The following is a 22,971-nucleotide window of genomic DNA, read 5'->3' as shown; positions in this document are numbered from 1 at the left end:
TTTATTTTTCCTGGTACCCCGGATGAGGTAAGAAGAACAATTATTAGGATAAAGTCCTCTAGTGCAGGTATCGATAATATTTCTGCTAACTACGGGAAAATGATTGCTGATCGTATTGCGGATGTGCTCACCTACATAATCAGTCTAATTCTTGAAACCGGCGTATTTCCCCATGAGTTAAAGATGAGTAGGGTTATCCCGGTATTTAAAAAAGGTGACAGATGCTTAATTTCCACATAAAGGCCGATATCAGTTCTCCCCTTTTTTAGCAATGTAATTGAAAAAATAATACATGTTCGCCTGTCTAGCTACCTGACGAAATTTAACCTACTTCATCCAAAACAATTTGGGTTTAGACAAGGGTATTCGACTAACCTAGCCCTCATTTACTTCACAGAAAAATGTAAACAAGAAATTGACAATGTGAACTTCGTTGGTTCTGTTTTTCTAGGTTTTACTAAAGCTTTTGATACACTAGATCATGACATTCTTTTTTCTAAACTTGCATCTCATGGCATTATTGGCAACTCTCAATCTTTTCCGTAGTTACTTATCTGATCGTGAGCAATTAGTATCTATCTCTGGCATTTATTCCACTAAAAAAATTATTAACATCGGCGTTCCGCAAGGCTCAATTCTAGGCTCGCTTTTATTTTTACTATACATTATAGACCTTCCACATTGTCTAACCGCATTATCAGAATGCATCTTATATGCTGACGACACGACTGTCTTATGTTCGAGTAATTCTCTAAGCAACATTTCAACAACCCTTAACGCTGAACTTACTAACGTCAGCGCATGGTGTGTTAAAAATAAGCTTTTGATAAATCCCTCGAAAAGTAAGTTCTTAATTTTCTACTCCAGGTTAATAAATAACGCGCAAGTTATGCCCCTCTTTATAAACACACATCCTATTCATCTATCAGATCAATGTTCCTTCCTTGGTATCAAACTTGATTCCCGCTTGAAATTTAATTTGCATATTAATGAGCTACAGCGGAAAACTTCCTATGGTATTAGGGTATTGCTAAAAGCTAGATGTTACTTTGACTTGACTACTTTAGTCACCTTATACTATGCATTCATTCACAGTCATCTAAATTATTGTGTTGCTTCCTGGAGTCAAACATATCATTGCCACCTTTCTTCCCTCCAACATGTACAGAATCAAGCCATTCGCAATCTCACCTGGAGCAACCGACGTTCACATGTCACTGATCTGTACCGGGAACTGCACATACTGAATATTGACAAGCTAACCAAATTTAATGTCTGCACATTTGCTTACCAAGCCGTTAAAGACCACAACTTTCTCAAATTTGTTCTTATCCGACACCTTACTAACTCAAATATTACGTGCTTTTCATCCAATAATAATTTTATACTCTCTAAGGTACGAGCTAACTATGGTACACAAAGAGTAGCATTTGTTTTAATCAAACTTTGGAATTCATTGCCTTTTAACTTTAAATGTGCCTTTTCTATATCATCATTCAAACATCAGCTTCGCAACCCCATGTTAAACCTATAGCTCCGTTTTATTGAATATGTCTTTTAAAACACAACTTCAGTTCTGTCGTTTCCAATACTGTTTGCCTCGTTTCTTACTTCTGCTTAAGCCTTATCCCTACCGTTTTACATTTTCCATTGTATTATTCTTTTGCATCATAATGTATTTGCATTTGTATTTGCATTTTCGTATTTCTTTTTCCTCACTGCCTTTTTGCTGTGAAGTAGTATTAGTTTTTTAACATTACAAAAGGTCCCCCTACAGTGTTTACACTATGGGACCTTTTTCTGTACTAAATATTAATATTTCTGTATCTGCACCAAGCATTCAATAAACTTCAAACTTCAACCTTCTAAACACGGAGTCAAGAGAGGTAACTGAGGCAAACAGTACACACGTCGCCAGGTGATCAAACATGGCGGCGCCCACGGGATCACCGTGAAAAGGGTACATAAGTAGCAAAAACGATACGAGCGTAAAACACGCGGACATCCACACATTCTGATAGCGGCACCATATTTTCTTCTCCTGCGTCTATTGTGAGACAGATGCTACATAAGCCTCGTTGACCACCTACCAACCTACTGTCGTCGTTAAAGGGACCCTGAAACGATTTTGGCGATTTTCTACAAACGTACTGAGTCATTAGAGTAGGTTCTTCTGATCATTAATTGATGCATCCAAGTGCTCTGCGTAAAGCGTGTAATTTATTATAAGGTTTTAAAAATACACATCGCTGCCGATCGCAGCGCACTACTCGGCGGAATTTTAAGCCGCCCCTACCCATATGATGCAAATAACCCATATTACGTCACATGGGCGAGCTATCTGATTGGCTGACCAGGGCGCGTGGTCGATAATTTTTCCAACTTTATGGTGAACAATTGATGCTCGTAATAGTTGGAATGTTAGTTACTTTGTTTTTGTAAAAAGAAAATAACTTAAAGAGAATACACAAGAATAGTATTTTAGTACACTTCAGCACTTCCGGCACACAGCAAGTGTCGTCTGCTTGTGTTACAACGTACTCCATTCTGACGAGAGCTCCGCGGTCAGAGTCAGTCTCAGTCTTTTCGCGAGCACTATGATTCGACTTTGTTGCCTTGTGGACTGCAAACCTAGCGACCTGCAAACCGCGAGTCCAGTATTAGGGCAAACGCAAGCGCAAGGGGACAGGGTCTGGCCGCTTGACTGTGCCGGGATGAGCCACGAGATGAGCAGAAGGGCAAATGTGAACGGTCTGCACGGTGCAGCCACCTGGTGGCACAGAGCTCAACCATACACAGTAGCAGCAACGACGTGTATTCTTTGCTGCTGGTGTGTATTTTTCGCAGGAGTGTAATCATCAACACGTTGATTTATAAATGTTTAAAATGCTTTACACTTGGTTAGAGCAATATTAGCGCTTTGTTTGACTGGTTAAGCGCTGCGCCAGCAAGTGTCTGGACCGTGCAGACCGATCAGGCTGCTCACGTACGTCTACGCTAAAGTTCCTTCATCAGCTTGAGTTTATGCCTCCAGTCATTTGCCGAAATGACCAGCTTGCCTGTTTTTAGCGGAGTACCGGACACGTTCGGCGCTACGACAGAATGCTCGCAACGCACGCTGCTTCGATAGCTCTCGGTCGACGGCCAAGCGGCTAGCGGAGAGGTCTCGCGCGGGAGGGGGCGTGCTCCTAAACAACCGGAAGTGAGCGATGTGACGTCGCATCGTGACGCTGAACCAGTGAAGGCGGAGCTTAGCGCCGCTCGCTCGGCGAGCGAGTTGAGGAGGAAAAGCATAGCTAGGGAGGAGGGTAACTTCTAATCGCTTGCAGCTCCATTAATACGTAACGCTTCACTTAAATTGTGGTGCGAATGTTCTACTTAAGCTGTACCCTACGCGCCTACAAAATTTGTCCGAACTGTTTCAGGGGCCCTTTAAGTGGCAATCACTGTACACAGTGATGATACGAATAGCGCATACAAATACAGACAAAAGAAAGGCGGTCATGCAGACTCCTGCGTTCTTTTTAAAAACAAAATGTGGCACGCACCATGCAACTGAAAACCTAAACAATGTAAAATATACAACCTCATCGGCGTACCTGCGTCGGTGCTGTCTTGCACACAGCGTTGAGAAATTCGGGATTGAGGCAGATTCGTTTGACGTTGGCGCAGGCATTCCACAGATAACTGTTCTGCCTGAACGGGTGAGGAAACTTCATGGCCAGTCGCAGGTGGTCCGCGTGGTTGGCGAAAGTGCAGCTGAAGAAATCCGCGATGTTTTCGAGGTCCCAAAGGGCCGCATTACTAGACAGCCGGGAATCTGCGGACAGCGTCCTCAGAGGCTCGAAGTGGTAAAAGGTCTGTGGGTTCGCAGAGAGCAACTGGCCCAGGAAGGACGACCTTGACCGGAAGTAGACGACTTCCAGTCTACTCTGGACTTTCTTCGTTTCCTCTTGAGGATAGGCGTCGGCGAACCGCTTCAGCGACACGGCTTTCGAGGCTGCCGACAAGTTTCCGTAAGGCGAGTTTGTGTCGCTCAATGGCGTCACAGACTTTGAAGTCACGTTACCTGCTTCTGCACCTCTGGCCGCGTGCTTCGTTAAGTAGGTTACCGTCGCGTTAGGGCTTATTGTGATGGTAGCCTTCGTGCCTGTCTCGCTGCTTCTCGTGGGTGTCCTAGTTCCCCTAACCGATAAAAATTCAGAGACGACCTCGGTCACACGCTGGGGTTGCGTCGACGATGGGGGTGACCTAGAGAGAATGTCCGCAGTCGCCGTCACGTTTTTCGATTTTACTCGTTCTGAATGACGGCGAAAGTAGTGTCCGTCAACTGCACTGTGGCGATGAAGGGCGCTGACAGTGACATTCCAAGAAGAAAACGGAGCGCTGTATTGCTCGTGCCGAAAGATGTAGAGCGTCGTCACCAGCAGGGCTGCAGTCAGCAGTTGTCGTGGTACCAACTATGCTGAAGGCCGAACGTGACGTTACAAACTTGCTTCTTACAGGAAATAGTGCTATCGCAGCACCAATTACTGCCTCAATCATTTGTTCTGGCAGAGGCAGCGATTGGCGCTGCCTATGCCATGATTGAGGACCTTAGATCATGATTAGACCTTAGAGAGTGCAAGAGTTTGGTTGAAGCTTAATATGTAGAGGACAAAGATAATGTTGAATAGCCGGGCAAGGGAACAAGAGTTCAGGAGCGCCAGTCAGTCTCTAGAGTCTGTGAAGGAGTACATTCACCTAGGTCTATTAGTCACAGAGAACCCTGATCGTGAGAAAGAAATTCATAGGAGAATAAAATTGGGTTGGATCGTATACGGCAGACATTGTCAACTCCTGACTGGAAGCTCACCATTATAATTGAAAAGTACATTCAATTGTATTTTACCTGTACTGACATATGGGGCAGCGACTTGGAAACTGGCAAAGAAGCTTGAGAACAAGTTCACGACCTCGCAAATCGCGATGGAACGAAGAATGCTAGGCATATCTAATGTTAAGAGACAGAAAGAGAGCGGTTTGGATCAGAGGGCAAATGGGTATTCTGATTGACAATAAGAGAAAAATGGAGCTTGGCAGGTCATGTAATGTGCAGGTTAGATAACCGTTGGACCATCAGGCTTACAGATTGTGTACCAAGGTAAGGGAAGCGCAGTCGTGTATGGCAGAAGACTAGATGGGGCGATGAAATTTGGGAATTCGTGGGCGCGAGTTGCAATCGGTTGGCGCAACACACGGGTAATTGGAGACCGTAGGGAGAGGCCCTCGTCCTGCCGAGGACCTAAAATGGGCTTATGATGATGATGAATCACTTCCACGCATTGTAACGCCGCAGTGACTGTTCGAACAATAGGCCTGATGACAATTCGCTTTTCAACTCCTGCATTTAGAGCTTTACGTGGTGCCGATATCATTGGCAACATCACAAGTACTCACTAAATTTTCGAGGAAAAAGAAGGAGCTTTGTTTTGATCGCAATGTTTCATCTAATATAAGCGTTGAATATTAGAGAAAATGTTATTGGTTCGTATGAGCGTTTCCAGCATATTATGAGCAAACTGGGGAAGCACTAGCCGCCTTAATTCGCCCACAGCACGTGAGTTCAATGAAGAACCATCCGCGAAATGTAAAGCCAATTTGCGCATCGAGTATCAAGCATACAGAACTCCTGCTTCCGAGCTTTAAAGCGGCACGTATCAATGGTACCGCGATAGTTGCTGACTACGTTGCTGCTGGCGGTCTTCATTTGAGGAAAACGAACAAGAAATCGCAAAAGTGTTAACTTTTACAAATATAGTCATGCGTGTTAGGCGCCGTAGCCCATCATGACAAATCATGCACATCTGAGGTGGAAAAAAGGCTCTTTTGTTGCGACATGGGAGAAACTGAACTGACACACATGCCACCTCGCAAACCTATCGTAATATATAACATATATTTCATAATATAGAAACACCCGAAGTTTCAGCTCTTTCGGAGAACTTTGTGATCGTTCGATGCTTGTTTTGGTATTCTAACCACATATCGAAGCCTAGAAAACACCGCAAATCGGCTTTTATTTTTGTGGCACGGACGCACGTCTTCGTGGCAGGGAGCGCACTTGTGCCGTGAGCGATATAAAACGAATTTATGAATAAAACTTGCGCATTCATCGTCACATCGCAGAAATCTCTGCAGACTACATATATTTTAACTGAAGAGCACACGACATTTCACGTCTTGTTTACCTTTTGTAAATTTCTTATTGCAATGGCGTCAGCACCTGCGTCACTCCCTAACACATCACTGGTATGAAAAATGTGTTGCCCACTTGTCCTTGTCATCGGCCTTGGGCTCGGCTACCATCTGGGCAACTTTACTTTTCGCCCACGTTCATTTCCTTTTAGTTTATTATTCGTTTCGTTTAAACATAACTAGCTTTCCCTAGGCTGTCTTTGACTTCACTGTCTGTTCTTCGTATGGCTGGTTGCGAACCTGCGCTCTTATCCGCCCCAACAGGCTCTTGCGAAACATAAATGCCCAAGTAAGACGATTGGCCCGTCGTAAAAAGGGGCATTCGTCGGCGATGCGAGAGTTTAGCATTACTTCATACCTCCTAGAAGTCCCCGACCCACGTTTCAAACCGTGTTGACCACATTGCAAAGTGTTGTTCAAGACCTCAGCTAAGTGCCACTTACGGTATTCCGGAGCAGGCCTACACGAACATTTCACAAACAGGTTTTTTTTTTTTTTGACAGCCCTAATGCTAGCGCATTAACAAAGCTGATCTCGCTCTCACCAATGCCTGCCTAGGGAAAAAGACAGAGCTCGCCTCGTGTTCAGACGTGCATCGCTAAATTAGGGTAAATACACTCGCGGGTTTTGCGTGCCCAAGATTTGAGGGACATCGTACAGTGGTGGACTCCGGCATTGATTTGTAGCAGCTGGGTGTCTTCAACGTGCGCCTTAAACTATGAGTGCACGGCCTTTTGCATTTCGCCCCCCATCGGAATGCGACCGCCGAGACGGGCATCAAACCCGTGACCTCAAACTCAGCAGCACAACGCGCTATAGTCACAAGACCATCAGGGTGGAACAGCGTATCGCTCTCATTCGTTCATTTAACGATCAGATCCTGGGAATTGAGGCCGCTTAATGGCCGGCAGTCTCAATAAACAAAGCAATATCCACGGGGTCTAAAACGCGTAGTAAAAGAGCAACGAGAAACAAAGGTGAGGAATGTGTTCTGAATCCGTTGCCAGCAAACACGTCGTGAGGCGAATGGTAATGAGCCACTCACCTTTTGCGCGCGACTTCTGGCGTCTGCTTGTCATGTATGCGGTTCAACAAAGTCGGCGAGCCTTTTTGCCGTATCTGCCGTCTTCGACTGAGAATGTTGAATGCGGCTCGGCACCGACTCTAAAGAGAGGAAGCAAACAAAAGAAAAACGACGAATGCTTAAGTGTCGCCAACTAAGAACCGCTTCAAACTCGCACCGAGCGCAGCTACACTGCAAGAGCGATCCTCCACGAAAAGGTTACCCGAATATTATTAATAAAAAATTCAAAATAAATGAGAAAAGCAGCACTGCCTCTGCTTGTTTTTTCCAATGCGCGCTCGACACAAGTGGCAGCGAGCTGCACTAAAGGGCAAAAATAGCATCACAACGTTTGCTTACACCGACTCGTTCTTGGTTCTTTATCGGAATCCAATAGGCCAAGCAGTGCATCCTCGGCCAAAGGAGCAATGAATTTGGATCGCGTTTCAAATCAGCTGCCTCTAAATAATGAGTCTAACCTTTCCAAGGAATCCAGCTGAATTCGCGATATTCAAATGGGAACATTGTAAAGTGTATCCAATTAGGCTCAGCCTTAACGGGCGGAGCTATTCATGGTCATCAATTTTGAAGGAGTCCTGCAGAAGACTTAATACTGAGAGTTTTTTACAGCGATATTATAAGCGCATCTCACGAAGTTAAGCTGCGGTTCTAGTTCCTGAACACGAATTGTAGCAACAAAGAAATGTGCTGTAGTAGTCTCTAGAAGCTCCTGCCCTGAACGAGGAACTAAAGATTTTGGCAGAACACCAGTGAAGCGATGACAAGGTGAGCACCCCAGATAACTGATAAACACACTTCGCGCTGTGTGGATATAAAAAGCGAGTTCCACGGATAACTCATCCAGCTGAGGGCAGCGAAAGGTCCCTATAGTCAGAAGTACTACGGTGCCGATCTGGCACTCGATACTGATAATCGGAGTAACCAAAGAGTGGCAAGGCAGCATGAAAATCAGATGTACTTGTCTAAAAGGACTGAGATGTTGCCGTTTTTGTGTAAAATATATAAGCATCTAGGACAATTGTCCTGACGTATGAAACATGACTTGCATGATTTGGTGCACGAAAACGTGAATTAGTTAAGGGGCTCATCAATACTGTCACGAAAAGACAATGTAAGATGTGCCTGGCGTCGGCGAAGCAAACAGTTGTACAAGATGGCGTACGAAAAATTGAAGCCGGCGTCCTCAGCTTCTACTTCTTCTACCTCAGCGCCCGTCTCTTGCTGAGCGCGCGTTCCAATCCCAACTTCTTTTTCAGCGCTGGCTCGTGACACCTAGCGGCATTATTCCCCCGCCAAAAGAAAGGCATCGACCCGATGCTTACTAAACTAGAAAGAGGAAGTGTCGAAGTCTTATGAGATCGGATTGGCGTCGCCTTAACGCGGGAAATACGGTTTGAGGCGAATGACATGCACTATCTCCGAGTGATGCTGTCGACGCCGAGGCGACGCGGCACCGTCGGGAATGACCTCATAGTTCACTTCACTGACGCGGCGTATCACTTTGTAGGGTCCAAAGTATCTACTAACGAGCTTCTCAGACAACCCCTGGCGACGGACTGGAGTCCACACCCAGACTTGGTCACCTGGTTGGTATTCGACTTGCCGATGTCGAAGGTTGTAGCGTCGTGCGTCTGTACTCTGCTGCTTCGCGATGTGTATGCGCGCAAGTTGACTGGCTTCCTCTGCGTGTTGAGTAAGTTGCTCGGCGTCGGCAGTAAGTGATGCATCGGTGTCATGCGGGAGCATAGCGTCTAGCGTGGTCTGGACCTCGCGCCCGTACACAAGACGGAACGGTGTAAATCGTGTGGTTTCCTGAATGGCGGTGTTGTACGCGAATGTAACGTACGGCAGGACTTGATCCCATGTTTTATGCTGGACGTCCACATACATAGACAGCATGTCAGCTACGGTTTTGTTTAGCCGTTCCGTCAGTCCGTTGGTCTGCGGATGATAGGCAGTCGCCTTGCGATGTTGTGTACAGCTCAGCTCGAATATGCCCTCTATCAGTTGGGCTGTAAAGGCAGTGCCTCTGTCGCTGATGACATGTGATGGGGCACAATGTCTAAGGACTATGTGATCGATAAAGAACTGGGCAACTTCGTAGGCCGTGGCACGCTGTGCAGCTTTCGTCTCGGCGTAGCGTGTTAGATAGTCCGTGGCGACTATAATCCACTTGTTTCCGCTGGCTGACAAGGGAAAGGGTCCCAGAAGCTCCATGCCGATTTGATCAAACGGCGCGCTAGGTGGCGCGATGGGTTAGAGTAACCCCCCGGGCTTCAAAGACGGCGACTTCCTGCGTTGACACTCACGGCAGCTTTGCACGTAACGCTTCACCGTAGTAGAAAGTCTGGGCCAGTAGTACGTCTGGCGTACTCTTGCAAGAGTGCGTGAAAATTCCAAGTGTCCAGACGTGGGCTCATCATGGCAGGCTAGGAGAATGTCATCACGAAGGGCGGCAGGTACGACCAATAGCTAATCTTTGTCGCTGGCACTCGAGTTTTTCTTGTAGAGGACACCATTTCGCAGGCAGAAGGTCGAAAGACTGCGAGAAATGTGTCGTGGGATTGTAGCATTCTTGCCTTCTAGGTGATCGATGACAGGGCGTATTTCCGCGTCCTCGCGCTGCCGTATGATCAAGTCAGATTCCGTCAGGGCCCCAAGGAATGCGCCGTCTTCGTCCATGTCCTTATCACAAGTTTTGATGGGAGCGCGCGACAACGTGTCAGCATCTTCGTGTTTGCGGCCCGATTTGTATACGATGGTAACATCGAACTCCTGCAGACGGAGACTCCATCGAGCAAGTCACCCGGATGGGTCTCGTAAGTTGGCTAACCAACACAGGGAATGGTGGTCTGTCACCACCTTGAAAGGGCGACCGTAGAGATAAGGCCGAAATTTCATGATGGCCCACACAACCGCTAGACACTCTTTCTCGGAGGTGGAGTAGTTGATTTCGGCGCGTGAAAGTGTGCGACTGGCGTAAGCGATGACTCGCTCGACACCTTCCTGGCGTTGAACGAGTACAGCGCCAAGACCGATGTTACTTGCATCGGTATGCACCTCGGTGTCAGCGTCCTCGTCAAAGTGAGCGAGGACGGGTGATTTCTGCAGGCGCTGCCGTAACTCGGTGAAAGCTGCGTCCTGCTCATCCGTCCAAACGAAGGGTGTGTCTTCTCGCGTGAGGCGTATGAGTGGTTCGGCGATGCGCGAGAAATTTGCGATGAAGCGACGATAGTACGCACACAGACCGAGAAAGCGGCGCACTGCTTTCTTGTCACGAGAAGTCGGAAAAGCAGCAACAGCAGATGTTTTGTCTGGGTCAGGCTGGACGCCATCGGCGTTCACGACATGCCCGAGAAACTTCAGCTCTTCGTAACCGAAGTGACACTTTTCTGGCTTTAGTGTGAGATTAGCGGAGCGGAGCGCCTCAAGTACCGCCTCTAAACGCTTCAGATGTTCTTCGAAGGTCGCCGCAAACACGACGATGTCATCTAAGTATACTAAACAGCTGTGCCACTTCAGACCCGTCAGAACAGTGTCCATCATTAGCTGGAATGTGGCCGGTGCAGAACACAGGCCGAATGGAAGTACTTTAAGTTCGTACAGTCCATCCGGGGTAACAAAGGCAGTTTTTTCGCGATCTCGTTCGTCAACTTCGATTTGCCAATATCCGCTCTTCAGATCTGTGGATGAAAAATACCTGGTTCGCCGCAGTCGATCTAACGAATCATCGATCCGCGGGAGCGGATAAACGTCTTTTTTGTGACGTTATTCAACTTTCTATAGTCAACGCAGAACCTAAGCGTTCCGTCTTTCGTTTTGACGAGGACCACCGGCGATGACCAAGGGCTTTGGGATGGTTGTGTGACGTCATCGTTAAGCATTTCTTTCACTTGTGCATTAATAACGTTGCGCTCTTTCGCCGATACGCGATAAGGCAGTTGTCGTATGGGACGAGAATCGTAATACGTGATTATTCGGTGCCTCGTGATGGGCGTCTGGCATACCTTAGAGGAAGATGCGAAGCACTCCTTGAACCGAAGGAGCAACTCGTGCAGCGCTTTCTGCTTTTCCTCCAAAAGGTCGGAATTGATGTCGATATTGCTGAGTGTCTGAGCTGGGTTCTCCTTCGTCATAGACGCAAAGCATTCAGCAACGTCGGCTATGGGCTCAGCGAAAGCGATAGTAGTACGACAAAATAGGTGCCGATGTTGCTGGCTGAAATTCGTCACGAGGAGCGCCGAACGTCCACCTCGAAGCATAATGAGACTGCGAGCTGCACATACACCATGAGTAAGCATAAGAGAGGAATTGCCCTCTGCAACAGCTTCGCCGTCACGCAGATGGTCGCATACGACCAATACCAGGACACTTGCGCGTAGTGGTACAGTTACACTGTCGGCGTAAACTCTAAGCGCGTTACGTTGGCAATTGTCGCGGTTGTTCGCTGCTCTTTCTGTCGAAAAAGTCACTGTGTGCTCCCGGAGGTCTATAATGGCACCATACTCTCGCAGAAAGTTCACGCCCAAGATGAGGTCCCGAGAACAATCGCGGAGTATAAGGCAGCTGGCTGGAAACGTGGACCCACGAATTTGTACTCTGACTGTGCACATGCCCAATGGTGTTAGGATGTGCCCGCCAGCAGTACGAATTTGCGTTCCACACCAAGGCGTGAGGACTTTTCTAAGTTCCTTCGCTAGTTTTCCGCACAAGATTGAGTAATCGGCCCCCGTGTCCAATAACGCACTAACGTGGCGGCCGTCGAGCACAACAGGTATGTCTAGCGAGAGTCTGTCGCTGAGTTCGGCTGCTGTCGTCGCTGAATCCTGCTGAATAGACCGGGCTCACGTCGATGGGAGGTCTTCGGAAGAGCGATTATCAGCGGCCTCGCCCCCGAAGGTCGCTCTTCTTAGTTTTCCCGGCGAGGGCTTGGCGATCGTCCCTGCGCTGCCATTGGAGGGCTTCTAGGAGCGGGGGATATCTTGAAAAAACAAGTGGAAAATGTAGCACCGGACGCGCCGACGACCGTGTCTGCAAAGTACTACGGTGGTGTGCGCCTTAATATCCTGATGCGTAATGATTTGTAATAGGGCGCAATAAAGAGGAGTACAATCCTCAGCGAACAAATTGGGCGGGAACAATTATTTACTTATACACGTTAGTATATTTGCGTAATTGCAAAATTAACGTATTTGCAAACGGGGAAGCATGTGACGACAGGAAGGTTCCACACAGGACACCAGGAGACTGTACTATATTTGAATGCGCGGGAATTATTTATATGCTATATATATAAATATATTATATAGTACTATATTTGAATGCGTTCCGAAGACGTGGGGGGGGGGGACAAATGCTTTTACGTCATTACAGGGAACTGTGACATCAAGCCTGATGAGTTGATAATAAGCAGATAACTCATTTCTTCATACGCTAATGGGAAGCCGTGGTACCGGGTTACATTTATTAGCCAGGATAACGCTTTCTGTTAAAAAAACAAAGCTAGTGCCGAAAGCTGATATGCACCAGGGGGCAAATTTAACCTTGGAAGCAGTTCAGAGCCTAGCTATCTATATAAAGTGATTAGATTTTCTTGTTACTTGCTCTTCAATGTGCATGTCTGTAGTTGAAATACTTCTAATTGCAAGGTATCCGGCAGTAAATGCTTTGGAAAAAGGACCGCGCAAAAAAGAAGAAAGGACAAGGACACGAGAGAGTGACACGCACACAGTTCTGACAGAACGCACACAGGTTATTCATGAAGCAATGAAGGAATAAGTATCTAGGCTGCTACCATATGTGAATGATCGGCAAAAACCTGGAATATCATTTGCAATGCTGATAATGATAACCAAGTACCTGCAGACGACACGAAATACTTGCCAGTCAAACCTTCTCAAGATACGCCATTTCCCGAGATGAAAGATGAAAGATACGCCATTTCCCGGCCAATCGGCGAACCCGCTCAGATGTCGTAATTATTGTCCAATGGTAGGCGCCCGTGCTTGTGTGCGTCACATTCGGCTCAGAGGTTCACTCCTTGGGCTCCAATTGTCCGAGGGATTACTTGTCTGTGGTATTGCCTTTCTGGTCTGCAACTGCCGTCACAAAGGTGGACGGGGGGATTGCTCCCTGGGCTTCTCGGTGCATTACAGTCGCCGTTGCCTCGCCGTTTGCACGTGCTCAGCGGGGGCAGGCGGATTGTTCTCGAGCGACCTTTCAGAGCAGCAAAGCCTCTTTCCCCGAGACCCAGTTTACACAAAACAGTGCCAGGCTCCCGTTTCATGTTCAGGAAGAGTTAAGCAGTGGGACAATAGCTCCACATAAAGGCGCACGAGATGGCGAACGCCGACTTGTTTGGAAGTGTTGCGCATCGGAAACGTAGTAGATGTGCTTCTGCGCTACTGCTCCTTAATTAGGTGTGACGCGATTTGATGTGGTCTGGTGAACTCGAAGGAGGCTCAGGAAACGATCCCATATCAAACACTGGCAAGCTTCCTAGTTCTTTTCCTCCACTGGGAATCAATCTTTTTCCAGTAGAGATACCTGAACACTCTCCCAGCCCATTTATATTCTTCCATATTCCTCAACCGTTCTACATACTCAATTTTACTGCAAGTCTCCCTCCCTCACTTCAAAACTAGCCCAGCCGATATCACCTTGCACAGCTTCATTTGTAGTCTTCCCGTGTGCGCCCAATGCGAGGCGATCCACTGACATTGGTTCCCGTCAAGTCATGACTGTACGCCTGATTTAAAGCAAACAACCCCATTTCCAAAAGTAAGTCCGGGAACCATTACACCTTTCCACATGCCTCGGAGGACCTCGTACATATTGTATCTCCATAGTGCTCGGTGCTTCATTATGGCTGAATTTCCCTTCCCCTTTACAGTTATGGTTTTTTCATGTTTTTGCACATATCTATTGCCCTCATTTATCCATATACCAAGGTATTTATATCCTGTTACCCGAAGTATTTCCTGGCCCTGTATTTTCACTGTCTATTTAATGTTTTCACTGAATTACCGTAACACCCGATTTTCCAACACTAAATTTCAAACCTAAGTTGTTGCCTTCCTGTCCACAGATATTCGCCAGACGTTGCAAATCGCTTTGATAGCTGGCAACACAATGTAGTGGACACAAAATAAACCTGGGAGTTGCTGCTCTAATACTGCACCTGCCTGTCTGTATGAGATATTAAACTCAATATGACTTCCTTTTAGCGCCCTCTCTATTCACACCATGTACATCATAAACAGCAGCAGGGTTAAAGGGCACCCCTGCCGCAGTCCCTTGTTGATATGAACTTTCTCCTCGCTCATCATCCCTTCCCATTCAAATCAAACGGCATTTTCTAGGTAAATCTCTCTTAAAAGCTCTAAACAATTCTTACCCTGCTTGATAATGCAACTGCTGCTGCTACAACAGTGATGATTTCGACGGGATGGCTTTTATGGCGGGAATCCAGACTGCGCAGAATGCAGCTTGGGGGTGGTTTCAGCGGAGTGCGCACCGAGACCAGCAGGGAATTCAGTGCCGCGCAGGAACACGTACGGTGAAAGGATGATCATCCACGTAGTCACCGCAGCTATCGAGGGGACAGCCGATGCAGCTATCGTGTAAAACCACGGAAGTTTACTTATACGCGTGCTTGAGAATGCAACAGCTTCTGCTACAACAGTGATGCTCTCGCCAGGACTGCTTCTAAGGCAGGAAACCGGACTGCATAGAATGCAGCTTCGCAGTGGTCTCAGTGGAGTGCGCGCAGAGACCAGCAGGGTGGTCAGTGCACCGCAGGAACGTGTACGATGCGAGAATTATTAACCAGGTAGTCACAGCAGATCTCAAGCGGGCAGCCGATGCAGCTAACCTGTGAAACCAAGGAAGTTTGCTTAGATGCGTGCGTCAGAATGGAACTGATGGTGCAACAACATCGATGTTCTGGCATGACGGCTTTCATTGCAGGAATCTCGACTGCATAGAATGCAGCTAGGGGGCAGTTTCAGCGGATTGCGCGCCGGGACCAGCAGGGTAGTCAGTACCGCCGATGCACTTGTACGATGCAAAGATGATCAGCCAGATATTCACCGCAGCTATCAAGGAGACAGGCGATGCAGCTAGCCTGAGAAACCAAGGAAGTTTGTTTAGATGCGTGCTTGAGAATGCAACTCCGTCTGCCACAACAGTGATGCTCTCGCCAGGACGGCTTTTAAGGCAGGAAACCGGACTGCGTAGAATGCAGCTTGGGGATGGTTTCAGCGGAGTGCGCGCTGAGATCAGCACGGTAGTCGGTGCCGCGCAGGAACGTGTTCAATGCAAGGATGATAATCCAGCTAATCAACGCAGCTATCGAGGGGACAGTCGATGGAGCAATCCTGTGAAAACGAGGAAGTTCGATCCGATGCGTGCTTGATTATGGAACTGATGGTGCAACAGCAGTGATGTTCTGGCCGGGGTGGCTTTTATGGCAGGGATCTGGACTGTCTTAATATACCCTGGTATTCTTGCTAGCCTCCACACCGCTGCAAACGATCAGTGGAGCTGAGTATGTTACTACCGATCAATGTGACAACTCAGTAAATACAGCGTCCTTGCTTTAGTGTATCGTTTGTCAGACTGAAACAAATGTGTTGAAGATTTTTTTTCTCTTCTGTATATTTCTAGACTTCAAATACTAAGTAGAGAAGTTACAAAAATCAACTTTAAAATGAGTGTGCATGCGTTTACATTGCTCGCTATTTGTTTCGTCATACTTTTAGAAATTTATTTTACACTTCCTTTAATTTTTTAAGGCTCTCCAATATCTTGCGTACATAAGCATTGTATTTATATTAATATTTCTGTGTATTCTATATTCTAGGTCCTTATATAATATAGAATGCTTTGCCTATACCCTACAGTGGGTGTGTGCCATGTTCTGAGAATTGATTAGCACCCGCTTTACGCGAGCGCCACGCGCCGGGTTGCATCTGGTTGTGCATGCACGGAGGAGGACGAAGGCCCTTCTGTCAGCGCTCCTTGTTCTGGTTGAGTATTAGTCAATTTTCTGATGCTCTTTCTAGTTCTTTCGAGCTTTCTTGAGCACTTTTTCCGCAGGGCATTTCTGAGGCAGCCAGGCTATCCTGCGTGGCCTCCTCTTCAATTTTCCACGGTGGCGGTGGTCGCGATGCATAACGTGTTACTTGTTAGTTCAGGATTTGGTTCTGAGCTGCGCATTATGTATAGATATGTGTTTAGCGACTTGATCTCAACTGTATACCTGTGACTCTGGCGCCTCATACCACAAACATTGTTCAGACGCAGGTTCCGAAGGCGAGAAAGCAGTGCGCTCTTGAAGGCGGCCCTCCTGTACAACGGCGCTGACCACCTACATGCTGCTTTAGTGCTTTGTCAACGGTGAGCCACTTCCTTCCCCAACAATAGTCTCATTCGAAGGCCCAGTTAGCTTGGTTTACGCAACTCTCTGCCGTAGAACATCAACAATAATAGGAGGAAGGAGCAGGATTAATATTAGTAGTTTTATTACCGTTGATGACATTGTGGAGCTATTATCAGTCAACTAGTTACACATAGTTAATGCAAGTCAAGTGTTGACCTGTTTTGTGGGACCACGAACGAGCAAATTTTCTATTTATAGAAGAAATTAAAGTTTACCTAGTGAGAAATAGTTGATACACTGTGACTTAATTTGCAAGCTGTATTGAACCTAAACAGAGGGCGAGTTTAGAGAACGATACTATCCTAGTAGTAGCGTAAATTATGTATTCATAGGTTTTGTCATGACGCCCAGATTTTGCGTATGCTTTCCACATCAAATAATTTCGATAGCATAATAGTAGCGCGACAATCTACTATAGCGATCGGAGAAAGAAGAGCGCCGTATGTTCATTCTCATGTGGAGAACACCATGCCATCGAGTCCACCTCAAGCAGTTGCATCTACATTCAGCTTTCCGGGACCATCGGCACCACGGTCAGCCAGCGCCAACAAATCATGACAGCGGGGAGTTCGTCTCCTGAGCCGTTTCCACATAATGGAGGACGCGGGCTGATCTTACCAGCACGTGAAAGAATCAGCATAGCACATGACGAGCGTGCCAGCATTATTTCTGTGCAAACAGACGTACCAGGGTTCTATGGCCTCAAGGAATTCTATGTCGTCAGCCAGCTCTCGGGTTAAGGCAACTGAACAGCCACTTGCACGTTATGAACGTGACTGATCCACTGATACGCTACCAACAAGCATAGCGGACGCTTCCGGAAGGCCTCGTCAAGTAACTCCGACTGCCACCTTCGAAGGCGAACACGTACGAGGACGTGCGGTGCACTGTCATTAGGTGCTATGCTCCCTCAGGCTTACGGAAGCAGCCTCCCGACACACAGTCCCGACCACCTTCACCGTGAGACCACTCACACCATCCCGATTCTTCGCGGCCCACATCATCAGCGTCCACCCGTGGTGCTCGTTACGACACGCTAACCCAGACCTCCATCCTCCATACGATACATTCGTCGCCATCCCACCTCACACGCACTTGCGCGCATCCATTTGCAAGGACGTAGCTGCACCACACACAAACATTCTTCGCTGCTTCACAACCCATGGCACCCGTTCCTTGCGCGCAGCCGCCAGCTCCCAGCCTTTTATAGCTCGCGACTTCCCTCGCAACCGCTTCAGACTACACTGCGGTCCATACGAGGAACGATTACCCTATCCGACGGCACGGTGATTTCACCCTCTACCTTTAGACGGACGTACATATTGTTTCGCTCCGCGGCGGAGCCGAAGACGAGGAGACAAAAGAACTGATCGCGGTGCAGAAAATGCCAAACTGCCTGCGATCTCGTCTCTACGGCCCCTCGATCATCTTCTAAATAAATTCATCTCATCCTGTAGCACCTTTGGTGGACAGTGTGGGGTAGTCTCTATGGGCAACCTTCTTCTACACACCTTCCGACGAAGCCGCCGCTTCTTCGGACTACCACGTGAAGACATGGACATGAACGAAGCCCAAGCAGCTGGCGGCAGCCATGACACAAGTATGCAATATGACAGTGAGCGCCCAGGCCATCGGCTGGATCCCTAAAAAAGAACAACGCACCTTTTCTGGGAAATCTGATGAGGATGTCGACGACTGGCTGAGGTATTATCAATGGGTTAGCAGTCACAATGGATGGAACGCAACGGCGGCCGACTTGCTAAACCACGTTTTCTTTGTCACCGGAACCGCACTGCTCTGGTTCGATAATAACAAAAGCACGATGAAAACGGGGGAAAGGTTTGTGGAAGAAATCAAGAGCTGCTTCGGAGATTCACATTGAAGAAGAAAGAAGGCTCAGCATACACTTTCGCGTAAAGCACAGTTGCCCGGAAAAACATGCACAACCTAGATTGCAGAAGTATTGAAACTGTGCAGAATTCTAAACATGGGCATGTCGGACGAAGTTAAGGTTGGAAATCTTCTGAAGGGCATCACTGGAGATGTCTAGAATTTACTCGTATCAAAGGAAGACCTGCGTGCTGCATCTGATGTAAGACGTCACGGCCGTTCTTTTGAGGCACTGATGACAGGTCGTGTATTGCCAAAGTTAGGTATACTTGACAACGTGAGCACGGTCGGAAACGTGGACGTCTCTGCCTCCCACGACATCGCTTTGCTAGTACGTCAACTCATTAAAGAAGAATAGGCGCACTTTAAAGCACAAGGTGGCGGTAGAGACGCACGACGGGAGTACTCCCAATGCGCGCTTGACGAACAATGTCCTGAACCACCGGCACTTTACCAACTCCAAACTAAAAGCAAAATTCGGGGTTTGCAGGATCGCGGCATCCTTCGCGTACTTTGATACGTCGTCAGACCGCACCACCCCAACGCCTTCCTCCCGGGTACAGCCAGCTAGAGGTCCCATTTTAGGACTATCCTGTATACCCCGAGCTACCTATTTGCTTTAGCTGCGGTATCCATGTACATATGGCCAGGTACGGTCGCCGACAGCAGCAGCAAGTTTCGGGAATACTCTTCAACGACAACCACGGGAACGTGTATCCCGGCGTGAGTCTCCAGCTTCCGACGGCAGCCATGCGGCTCATTCACACCGCTGATTTGGAGATCGCGCGACCATTTGCGACTCGCGACCAAAAAGCGACTGAAAAAAATTATGCGGTTTTACGTGCCAAAACCACTTTCTGATTATGAGGCACGCCGTAGTGGGGGACTCCGGAAATTTCGACCACCAGGGGTTCTTTAACGTGCACCTAAATCTAAGCACACGGCTGTTTTCGCATTTCGGCCTCATCGAAATGCGGCCGCCGGGGCCGGGATTCGATCCCGCGACCTCGTGCTCAGCAGCCTAACACCATAGCCACTGAACAACCACGGCGGGTAAAAAGCGACTGAAGGCGACTGATGCTCACACTGGCAATCCCGGCTGAGCGCGACCCTCAAGTCGCAATCCCGGAGGTTATGGTTGTCAGTGAGAACTCTCGGATTTTACGCGGAATTAGCCGTGACGCGGGAGCAGGCCGTTTGTAGACACATGAAAGATCACTTCCGGTGCGCCATTGATTGGTTTATAATTTTTGCGACCACGGTCGCACGACTCAAAAATCGAGCAGCGAACGACTAAACCAAAATCGTCGCTTTTCTCGAAAAGCGACCATTTGTGGCTATTTGCGACTGGTCGCTTTGCGACGAACTTGTTCGCTCGACCGTTGTCAGTCGCCGGTGTGAATGAGCCTTTATTCCTCCTTCATCCAGCTGTCGTTCCTCGCGATCACCTCGCCATCGCTCACTTTCACCATCATTTCAAATGGGAAACGAGCTTGATAGATAGACATAGATACAACAGTTAGTGCACGGTTCGAAGACCCTCGGCATAGCACAACTGGTAACGCAATATACGCGCATTGCGGAGGTTGGGGGTTCGGCTCTCACCAGAGACACGGTATCCTTCCGTCCACTTTTAATTCGCTTTCTTAGTTATTTTGTGCATTTTAATTTCAACTACAACTAATTTCCCCAATGCTTTCGTTGGCTTCATTTCCTGGTGGCTTTATGTGGGCATGTTTAACAAAATAAAGCCCCTGCGTTCCCCTCATTCTCTCGTTTTGTGATGCGTAAGCGTTCTTGACTCGGGTGCTACGTAGCTTTTACTTAGCTTAGTTACTTAAACCTGATCATAGAGCTAAAAGCGACAAACACAGGGTGAAAAGACGACACGACGAGAAGGGAAGCGTTCCCTAAGCCTTGTGTCGTCTTTTCACCTTGTGTTCGCCTCTTTTACTGCTACCATCAGTTTTAAGGAATGCGTAACCAACTAGCACATCACCAATCTTATCGTTTTATTAATTTAGTTAGCTTATACATGTCTACCCCATCGATAACAATCATCTACAATTACACCATTGTAACAATTACATGTGTTAACATGACTAATTACGCATTAACTTTGCAGATTTATCGTATCAACTGAGCCGAAACGCCGTCAGTACCGGTTTTTAGCTTTTTTCTCAGCGGTATTCTTTTGATTTTCTTGTTCTTGCTACGACATTGAGATGGCCACGGCGAGCTAAGGTTTTCTTGAGGCTACGAGATATCTGGTATACGCGATAATAGTGTAATAGTAATCAGCTATTCCATCATTTTTTATACTCTGCAATCCCGAAGCGCGCTTCCTTGCACGCGGACCAGCAGGAAAAGTAAGCTTGCAAGAGGGCGTGATTAGAACGGTTCTTGTATTTGTTTTACAGCGAAGCTACTATCCTCTCCGTGGTGGGCATTTTTCGTGTACCACTCTGAAGAAAGATAATCATCATCGACAATGGCTCACACCCTCCTGAGAGGGTGCAATGATAAAATGCAATGACCCTTCCCCCTCGTAGTGCAGAAGCTACAATCACTCACCAAAGTGAACCAAACAGTGCATATATTCATTAGAATCACTCATACAACGTAAAGAACAACGTTCGTTTCAATAAAGAACAAGATCAAAACGAGCATCTGTCATCATAAGCAAAGGGTCATACCCTTGTAAGCAAGAAAAAAATGCAATGGCTCATACGCCCGTAAGGCAGAGGCTACAAGCGCTAAGCAAAGTGAAGTGGCGTGTACATTCATTGAAATAACCCATACAACACACAGAACAACGTACGGTTCCATAAAGAACAAGGAGAAAAAAGAAGCAACGGAACCATCAGTAAAGCACTGCATGCCCCCCTCAGCAGTTTTTTTTTTTTGCGCTTGGCTTGGTGCGTGGCGTAGCCTAACGATAGAGCAAAATATAAGCATACAGACCTGCTTCATAGATATAGTGTAAGACTGACTTTTCGTGATCGTTTTGAAACAGCTTCACTGGACATCCACTCGAGCAGAGCCGCGGTGGCATTTAATTTTTTTCTAAGATTTTCATTCATACCTTATCGATTATAAAGCTAACAATCATTTACATTTACACTATTATAACGTTTAAATGTCTTAATATTGCCAACTATGCGTTTATATTCCAAATAATGGGTGTGGCACTTCTCGCGTTAGAGACAGATATTGTATCATACTTGCCAAAGAGTGCTTACGCATTCATGTCCGGCATCGTGCGCTAGCACCACTCTGTCACTCGCAGGCATCAGCTCAGGTACCTTCGAAGACAGTCGAGCACCACCTGCAGTATCCGCCGTTGGCGATGGATACACCGCCGCCGATCCACGCAGTAGGATCTGAATGGCCACGATAGGATGTCGTGACACGTGCCCTTCAAGTGCTACATCTGTGTAATAGGTGTACTGAACAATGGAAAAATGGTTCCGTACTTCCTTGAAACAGATGTTCTCGTTCACGTTGTAATTGATGTTTCTTTCTTTTTTTTGCTACTAGAAAATACCAGGTGTGCTAGGGGTGCCCGCCATCGTTTTTCGCACACTGAATTGTTAGTACAGTCATCCCCAGGACGGTCATGTTCACCGCACTTTTACACGTGAGCCACCCTTGGCTACACAAAGGCCCCTAATAATATATCTAGCACTTAAGTTATCAATAATTCTGTTTGTTGGCTCTGACACGCATTTTGAATGCCTTGTTTCAACATACACTGGTAGTCTTGCTAGCCTCCACACCGCTGCACACGATCAGTGAAGCGGAGTATGTAACTAACGATCAATGTGACAACTCGTTAAATACAGCGTCCCTGCTTTTGGTGTATCATTCGCCAAAAGAGAACAGATGTGTCAAGGAATTTTTTTCTTTTCTGTATATTTCTACGCTTCAAATACTAAGTAGAAAAGTTGTAAAAATACTTTGGGTTGTTTGTGCATTCGTTTACTGTGCTCGTTATTTGTTTCGTCATACACTTAGAAATTTTTTTACACTTCCTTTACTTCTCTAAGGCTCTCTAATACCTTGCTTAAATAAGCATTGTGTTTATATTGATATTTTTGTTTATTCTTTATTTTTGGTCCTTATACAGTATCGAATGCCTTGCCCATACGCTACAGTGGGCGTGTGACATGTTCTGAAAAATAATTAGCATCCACATTGCGCGAGGGCCCCGCGCCGTGTTGCATCTGGTTGTGCATGCACAGAGGAGTACAGAGGCCCTTCTATCTGTCAGCGCTCCTCGTTCTGGTTGAGTACTAGTCAATTTTCTAATTCTCTT

At 47.1% G+C, this 22,971-nt stretch overlaps 1 protein-coding gene across 1 annotated transcript in view; it reads left to right on the top strand.

The window, feature by feature from the left end:
* Positions 1-16,623: 16,623 nt before the first annotated feature.
* The window catches only part of LOC139061211 (calcium-activated chloride channel regulator 1-like), a 495,141-nt gene continuing 488,793 nt past the window's right edge, over positions 16,624-22,971 (top strand). The window contains exon 1 of the mRNA XM_070540868.1: positions 16,624-16,720. The gene's annotated coding sequence lies outside the window, so the exon portion shown is untranslated. The remainder of the gene's footprint in view (positions 16,721-22,971) is intronic.

Source organism: Dermacentor albipictus, chromosome 6 (genome assembly GCF_038994185.2).
Source record: "Dermacentor albipictus isolate Rhodes 1998 colony chromosome 6, USDA_Dalb.pri_finalv2, whole genome shotgun sequence".
Taxonomy (NCBI): Eukaryota; Metazoa; Arthropoda; class Arachnida; order Ixodida; family Ixodidae; genus Dermacentor; species Dermacentor albipictus.
This window is presented reverse-complemented; position numbering and strand designations above follow the sequence as displayed.